Source organism: Macaca fascicularis, chromosome 7 (assembly GCF_037993035.2).
Source record: "Macaca fascicularis isolate 582-1 chromosome 7, T2T-MFA8v1.1".
Lineage (NCBI taxonomy): Eukaryota > Metazoa > Chordata > Mammalia > Primates > Cercopithecidae > Macaca > Macaca fascicularis.
Genome location: NC_088381.1, coordinates 41,359,882 through 41,368,737, shown reverse-complemented (window position 1 = coordinate 41,368,737; position 8,856 = coordinate 41,359,882). Strand labels below are relative to the sequence as shown.

The window sequence follows — 8,856 nt, the reverse complement described above, 5'->3', positions numbered from 1 at the left end:
AATCACTTGAACTCTGGAGGCGGAGGTTGCGGTGAGCTGAGATCACGCCATTGCACTCCAGCCTGGGAAACAAGAGCAAAGAAAGAAATAAAAATAAAAAATAAAATAAAATGCACATATAAAATATATGATATATATAACATATATATTACATATATATTAATAATAAATATACATTAATAATTTTTTTTTTAGCCATGGGGGTCTATGTTAGGCCAGGCTGGTCTTGAACTCCAGGTTTCTAGCAATCCTTCTGCTTCGGCCTCCCAAAGCGCTGGGACTAAAGGCGTGAGCCACAGTGCCTAGCTTAAAACTGCATTTTAGACTCTAGACCTCAATTAAAACTTAACTCCTTTGTTATGTTCTTGTACCAGAAGTTGGGAGAGTCCTGGGTTCCGATTCCAATCCTATCAGTTATAGCTGTACATCACAGTCCAGGTTACTTAACCTCTGTGCACTGGAAATATAAAATAAGGAAAAATCATTTCATGGAGCAGCCAGGAGAGATAAATGAACTCAGGGATGAGACATGCCTAACTTTGTGCCCAGCACATAGCTGGCCTTAGCGGCCTTACATCATCAGGGTGCAGGGGCCATCATCCTCTTCTCTACTGAGATCACCAATCTCTACAGCCTTTCCATATAAGTTGTTGGTTTCCTACATCTTCAAGGTACTCCTAGAGGCCTGGCCTACTGGGCAAAATCCCCTTCCCAAAATATTTCACCACCCTCATTGCCAAACAGTCTGGAAGAGGGCTCAACCAAGGTTTGAGGTGACAGGAATCAGAGTCTGGCGCTAGGAATGGGTTGGATGTCTGCCAAGGCTGCTCTAGGACAGGGAACATGGGTGTGCTCTATGGGATTATAGAGGAGTTGGGTGGAGGCACAGGGAGAGAGATTTGGGTTTAACTAATTTTTTTTTTTTTTTGAGACAGAGTCTTGCTCTGTCATCCAGGCTGGAGTGCAGTGGCACGATCTCGGCTCATTGCAACCTCTGCCTCCTGGGTTCAAGTGAGCACGCTTGATTAATTTTTGCTTTTTTTTGTTTTTTTTTGAGATGGAGTTTCACTCATTGCCCAGGCTGGAGTGCAATGGCGCAATTTTGGCTCACTGCAACATCCGCCTCCCGGGTTCAAGCGATTCTCCTGCCTCAGCCTCCCGAGTAGCTGGGATTACAGGCATGTGCCAACATGCCTGGCTAATTTTGTATTTTTAGTAGAGATGGGGTTTCTCTATGTTGGTCAGGCTGGTCTCAAACTCCCAACCTTAGGTGATCTGCCCGCCTTGGCCTCCCAAAGTGCTGGGATTACAGGCGTGAGCTACCGTGGCCAGCCTAACTTTTCTTATTTTTAGTAGAGATGGGGTTTCACCATGTTGGCCAGGCTGGTCTCAAACTCCTGACATTAAGTGATCTGTCACCTCGGCCTCTCAAAGTGCTGGGATTACAGGTGTGAGCTGCCACACCTGGCTGGCTTAACTGAATTATGTGTGTGTGTGTATATGTGTATACATAGATACATATATACACACATACATACGTATACACATATATATACATACATATACATATATATATATATATATATATTTTTTTTTTTTTTTGAGACGGAGTTTTGCTCTCGTTACCCAGGCTGGAGTGCAATGGCGTGATCTTGGCTCACCGCAACCTCCACCTCCCGGGTTCAAGCAATTCTTCTGCCTCAGCCTCCCAAGAAGCTGGGACTACAGGTGCATGCCACCACGCCCAGCTAATTTTTGTATATTTAGTAGAGACGGGATTTCACCATTTTGGCCAGGATGGTTTCAATCTCGACCTTGAGATTCGCCTGCCTCGGCCTCCCAAAGTGCTGGGATTACAGGTGTGAGCCACCGTGCCAGGCCTTTTTTTTTTTTTTTTTTTTGAGACAGAGTCTCGCTCTGTTGCCCAGGCTGGAGTGCAGTGGTGCAATCTCGGTTCCCTGCAACCTCTGCCTCCTGGGTTCAAGTGATTCTTCTGCCTCAGCCTCCCAAGTAGCTGGGATTACAGGCGTGCACCACCACACCTGACCTGAATTATATATTTGAGAGGACATTATGCCAGGCACTATGCCAAGGACTTCCTATATGTCATCTCATTTGATTGCACACAAACCTTATGAGATAGGTACTATCCCCATTTTACAGATAAAGAAACCAAGGCTCAGAGTCCCTGATCACTTGTCCAAAGTCACAGAAACAAATATAAAATGTATCAAAGTTTGAATCCAGGCCTACCTTAGTGCAAAATTTGGAAGTTTAAACACTGTGTTAAGAAGTCAGGGCCGGCCGGGCGCGGTGGCTCACGCCTGTAATCCTAGCACTTTGGGAGGCCAAGACGGGTGGATCACGAGCTCAGGAGATCGAGACCATCCTGGCTAACACGGTGAAATCCCGTCTCTACTAAAAAAATACAAAAAAAAACTAGCCGGGCGAGTTGGCAGGCGCCTGTAGTCCCAGCTACTCCGGAGGCTGAGGCAGGAGAATGGCGTGAACCCGGGAGGCACAGCTTGCAGTGAGCCGAGATCCGGTCACTGCACTCCAGCCTGGGCGACAGAGCGAGACTCCGTCTCAAAAAAAAAAAAAAAAAAAAAAAAAAAAAGAAGTCAGGGCCGGGCGCGGTGGCTCACTCCTGTAATCCCAGCACTTTGGGAGGCCAAGACGGGCAGATCACGAGGTCAGGAGATCGAGACCATCTGGCTAACACGCCCAAACCCCGTCTCTACTAAAAATACAAAAAAAATTAGCTGGATGTGGTGGTGGGTGCCTGTAGTCCCAGCTACTCGGGAGGCTGAGGCAGGAGAATGGCATGAACCCGGGAGGTGGAGCTTGCAGTGAGCCGAGATCACACCACTGCACTCCAGCCTGGGTAACAGAGCAAGACTCGGTCTCAAAAAAAAAAAAAAAAAAAAAAAAAAAAAAAGGCAATTCCGGACTGCAGCCAAGTGTGGATTCCACTGGCTTGGTTGACCTCCAGAGATCTTTTACGTTATACAGGCTGAAGTGCAATGGTAGTATCACAGCTCTCTATAGCCTCCACCTTCAGGACGAAAGTAATTCTACCTCAGCCTCCTGAGTAGCTGGGACCACAGGCACACACCACCATGCCCGGCTAGTTTTTGTGTTTTTTTTTGAGACATTGTCTTGCTCTGTCGCCAGGCTGGATTGCAGTGGTACGATCTTGGCTCACTGCAAGCTCTGCCTCCTGGGTTCAAGTGATTCTCGTGCCTCAGCCTCCTGAGTAGCTGGGATTACAGGCACACACCACACACCCAGCTAATTTTGTATTTTTAGTAGAGATGGGATTTCATCATGTTGGCCAGGATAGTCTCGATCTCCTGACCTCATGAACCGCCTGCCTCAGCCTCCCAAAGTACTGGGGTTACAGGTGTGAGTCACTGTGCCCAGCCTAGTTGTTGTTGTTGTTGTTTTTCTTTATAGAGATAGGGTTTTGCTATGTTGCCTAGGTTGGTCTCAATCCTTTAGCCTCGAGGGATCGTCCTGCCTTAGCCTCCCAAAGTGCTGGGATTACAGGTGTGAGTCACTGTGCCTGGCCCTAAGCCCCTTCTGCATAGGTTCTATGACCTGTGGTGCCCTAACACAGCACTGGGAAGTATTCCTTTGGGTTAGGCATCGCCCTCTCCCCCTACTGCCTCCTTAAATTTCTAACGCCTTAGAGAGGATGAGTGTACCCTTCCCCTCATGGGCAAGAGACTCTTCTGGATGGTAAAAAAGGCAGTAGAGGCGGGCATAGGCTCACACTGCCACCTTCAGTGGTGAGGGTAGAGACAGCTCATCTTCCCTCCTCACCCTATCCCACCTCATTCCATGTGGAGCCCCTGTCCCTGAGACTGTCAGTTGCCCCACTGGACTCTAGTCAAGTGTAACAATTCCTACTTTAAATCCCTTAGAAAAGTAGCCCGGTAGAGCCAGCCTCCCGAGAATGCTGGGCAATTCTGCAGTTGGTTTGGCCCAGAAGGCCCTCTCACAGGCTCTGGGAGGCCAGGGACTCAGGCAGGGAAGCAGGCCAGAGAGGCTTTCAGTGACCTTTGGTTCCCTGGGAAGGACTCAAAACCAGTAAAAGTTTAGCAAGTGTCATTAAATTGTTGCCAGAACTTAAAACTCATTTTAAAAAATGCACACACACACACACACTTTCTAGAGGATAAAAGATCATTTGGGGGGGTATGTATGAAAATATCTTTGATTAGGTTTGATTTTCTTTTTCTTAGAAAGAAAGCCTTTAAGCTACCTGCTTTTGAAATTAAACAAAGTATTAAGTGAATTCAGTACTTTGCTGTGTAACTTCAAGCTAGTTGATTTTGGCCGCTGAACCTCAGTTTCCCCATCAGCAAAGGCTGTGGTTTCATAGGAACTGGCAGTGAAGCAGGGCGTGGGCCCTGTGGTTTCATAGGCCCTGGGTGCTGAGAGGGAGGTATGAGCAGGGAGCTCAGGGTTCAGACAGAAACCTTTGGCCTGCCCAGACATCTCTTTGGGGCTTCTCTTTGTTTTTCAATCCTGGGTCCTCTCCTCATTCAGGTTCCTGGCATCTCACTTTCCCTCCCATCTTGGAAGAGAGGAAAAGCAGCCATTGACATGTTAGTGTAAAAATACTGTAGGGTAGGGCGTGGTGGCTCACGCCTGTAATCCCAGCACTTTGGGAGCCCGAGGCAGGCGGATCACAAGGTCAGGAGTTTGACACCAGCTTGATGAACATGGTGAAACCCTGTCTCTACTAAAAATACAAAAATTAGCCAGGCATGGTGGCGAGTGCCTGTAATACCAGATACTCTGGAGGATGAGACAAGAAAATTGCTTGAACCCAGGAGGAGGAGGTTGCAGTGGGCCAAGCTTGCACCACTGCACTCCAGCCTGGGCAACAAAGCAAGACTCCGCCTCAAAACAAAACAAAACAAAAAAACTGCTGTCAGAGGTATTTCCTTAGCAACCCTAGCCTTTCAATCATTCAATATTCATTACTGAAGCCCCTCTGCCAGGACCTGAGCTGGGCTTCCAGGATTTGATTCAAAGATGAAGAGATGCTATCCCTGTCCTCAGGTGGTCCCCCGCTAATTTTCAGTTATGTGGTGGGGACAGAAGAAATAATGTCTTTGGGAGAGGGTGTGCAGGGAGGAGACACCACCTCTCAGGAAGGCTGGATCTGAAGTGAAGTTCTTGTGTTGTTCCTTTGCTGACTTTACAATCCCTCCTGTTGTCTGTCCTGGGGCTTTGAGGACTTCAAAGAACTTTCAGCATCAGGATCTCATTTAATTCTTACAGAAGCCTGGGGAACACTCATGAGAGCCTGAAAGGTGTCTCTAGTTCTCTAGTTTTACCTTGAGAAAACAAAGCCTTGGAGAGATTAAACTATCTGCGTATAGTCACACGGGTTGCCATGGTGACCTGGACGCAGATCCTGGTCTTCTGGCACAGCTACTTTGGAAATACTGTTTGTCTTAGATTGGAACCTGGGATCCAGGTTCACAATGTGGCCCAGAGGAAGGCAAGGAGAGAAAGGGAGAGCTCAGGGATTTGGGGCTGAAATTAAGTGGCTGCCTGGGCTCGGTGGCTCATGCTTGTAATCCCAGTACTTTGGGAGGCTGAGGTTGGGCAGATCACCTGAGGTCAGGAGTTCGAGACCAGCCTGGCCAACATGGTGAAATCCTGTCTCTACAAAAATACAAAAATTAACCAGGCATGATGGTGGGTGCCTGTAATCCCAGCTACTGGGAAGTCTGAGGCGGGAGAATCACTTGAACCTGGAAGGCAGAGATTGCAGTGAGCCGAGATCGCACCATTGCACTCCAGCCTGGGTGACAGAGCGAGACTCCATCTCAAAGGAAAAAAAAAAGAAATTACTCAGTCTATGACCTTGATGTGCAAACTAGCAGTGGACCCAGGGCAATAATCACAACCTCCAAGAGCTCTTATCTTACTTAACACATTCCCTGCAATTGTGCACTAGTATTCCCATTTTACAGATGAACTGACTGATACTAACTGGCAACTTGCCCAAGGTTACAGAATCAGAATCCTATCACAGGGCTATGTCATGCTTTTCCCACCATCCATTCCATCTACCAGTGGCTAGTGAAGCTCCCCTAATCCTATAACTAGGGTTAGCAGGAACAATAGAAAGATTATATTAATTGCTTGGGGCAGCAGCCTGTCCCCTTTCCCTCCAGAGACCAGTTGCACTCATGTGGAGCTTAAACCTATAAACACTGGGCGGGTGTGGTGGCTCACACCTATAATCTCAGCACTTTGAGAGGCTGAGGCAGGCAGATCACTTGAGGTCAGGAGTTCGTGACCAGCCTGGCCAACATGGTAAAACCCCATCTCTACTAAAAATACAAAAATTAGCTGGGCATGGTGGTGCACACCTGTAATCCCAGCTACTCAGGAGGCTGAGGCAGGCAGGAGAATCGATTGAACCTGGGTGATAGAGGTTGTGGTGAGCTGAGATCGCGCCACTGTATTCCAGCCTGGACAACAGAACGAGACTCTGTCTCAAAATAAATAAACAAAAACCTAGGAGCACCAAGAAAATATACCTCAGATGGCTGGGTGTGGTGGCTCACATATATAATCTCAGCACTTTGGGAGGCCAAGGCAGGCGGATCACTTGAGGCCAGGAGTTTGAGACCAGCCCAGGCAATGTGGCAAAACCCATCTCTACCAAAATACAAAAATTATGGCCAGGCACGGTGGCTAATGCCTGTAACCTTAGCACTTTGGGAGGCTGAGGCAGGCGGATCACTTGAGGTCAGGAGTTCGAAACCAGCCTGGCCAACTTGGCGAAACCCTGTCTCTACTAGGGAAAGTTAGCCGGGCGTGGTGGTGGGATCCTGTATTCCCAGCTACTTGGGAGGCTTGACCCGAAAGGCGAAGGTTGCAGTGAGCCAAGATCGTGCTACTACATTCCAGCCTGGGTGACAGGGCAAGGCCCTGACCCCCAATCCCCCAAAAAAATGAAGAAAAAGAAAATATAACTTAGACACATCTCAGCCTTTAAGCTTCAAGGTCATCCTTTCTACCTGTCTTTCTTCTTTTCCTTTTAAATAAAGAGGGGATCTTGCTATGTTGCCCCGTCTAGACTTGAGTCTGGCCTCAATTAACCCTCCCAGCTCAGCCTCCCAAGTGGCAGGGACTACAGGCACACATCACCAAGCCCAGCTTCTACCTGCCTTCTTATTGCCTAGGCTTTCCTGGTGGTGGGAAACTTGGGGTCAGAATGGGGGCCTGCCCTGAAGTAGTCAGGTACACTCTCAGGAGTTGAGTTCCAAGGCAGCGTTTCCCAGGAGTGAGGCCATCTCTTTTCCCTACCCTAAGGATGAAATATTGAAGGGTGATGTATGTACAGTACATCAAAGAGAAAGGGCCATTGGCTTCAGATAGCCCAGAAGCTCCAGGAATAGCCCAGTATTGGTTCAGCAAAGGTTTATTGAACACCTACTACTGAAAATCCCACCATTATCTGCTCCTTGCTGGAGGCCAGGGGGCTGCAGAGGTTAAGGAGTTCTACTTACTCACTCAGTAGCGTTTACGGCCACTCCTTCGAGTCAGAAAGCTTCCCATGTGGTAGGTGAGACTTCAAGACAAGGTATTCCCAGGCTCAACAGGACACAGAGAAGGAACTCTGAGAGCACAGGGGAAGAAGAATGGGTACTGGGAAAGGTCTGGAAGCTGGGGGTGGAGAGTGAGGATGGGAGGATTCCAGATAAAAGGAATAGAAATTCCAGAAGCTCAGAGGTGATATGGAGCACAGCAGTGGGGGAGGCCTGGGGCACTGAAGAGATTACTAGAGGCTGCACTACTAGGTCATAGCTGGGGACACAGAAATATAAGTTCCTACCCGTCAGATGTCTGGAAGAGCTGTACACCCCTAACTCCTCTCTCCAGCCTCCTTCTTCAGATCAGCTTCCAGGTCAGCACCGATGGGTACGCATGATTACTCATGAAGGTGCCGGATGGGTGGGAGCTTTGTGTTTATATAATCTCCAAATCCACGTGGGATTGGAGATTCTGCCATTTCAGGGTCTGTAGGGGTCCACAGAGAGGGAAGAGACAGTTGTTGCCTCCAAAGGGCTTAAGGGCTGGTCATATACAGGAAATTTTCTGAGGCATTAAGAATGCTCATATAAGAGGCCAGGCTCATGCCTGTAATCTCAGCACTTTGAGGCTGAGGTGGGCAGATCACTTGAGGCCAGGAGTTCAAGACCAGCCTGACCAACATGGTGAAATCTTGTCCCTACTAAAAATCCAAAAATTAGTCAGGTGTGATAGTAGGTGTGGTGGCAGGCACCTATAATCCTAGCTACTCAGGAGGCTGAGGCATGAGAAATGCTTGAACCTGGGAGATGGAGTATGCACTGCACTGAAGCCTGGGTGACACAGCGAGACTTCGTCTCAAAGAAAAAGAAAAAAAAATAATCCTCATATAAAGTTTGCCTATGAAGGCAAAAGAGAAAAAAAACTAGAAATAATACAAATATCTAACAAGAGACAGGTTAAATAAGTAATAATCTAATAAGGGTTAAGCAATTATTACAAATTATGAAGAACTTAAGAAATGCAGGCTGGGTATGGTGGCTCACGCCTATAATACCAGCACTTTAGGAGGCCAAGGCGGGAGGATCACTTGAGCCTGGGAGTTCAAGACCAGCTTGGAACAACATAATGAGAGGCCAGTCTGGGGAAAAAAAAAAAAAAAAAAATTAGCTGGGTGTGGTATTGCACCTGTAATCATTGCTACTTGGGAGGCTGAGGTAGAAGGATCACTTGAGCCCAGGAGTTCAAGGCTGGAGTGAACTGTGATAGTGCCACTGCACTCCAGCTTGA

General features: G+C 47.8%; 1 long non-coding RNA gene across 1 annotated transcript; it reads right to left on the bottom strand.

Moving 5' to 3' along the window:
• Positions 1 to 325: 325 nt before the first annotated feature.
• On the bottom strand, positions 326 to 8,007 carry LOC135971592 (uncharacterized). Its single transcript, XR_010587809.2, has 3 exons — positions 7,871 to 8,007; positions 7,545 to 7,654; positions 326 to 457 (listed from the first exon to the last, which is right to left on the bottom strand). It is a non-coding gene; the product is annotated as an uncharacterized lncRNA (long non-coding RNA).
• Between the last annotated feature and the right edge of the window lie 849 nt (positions 8,008 to 8,856).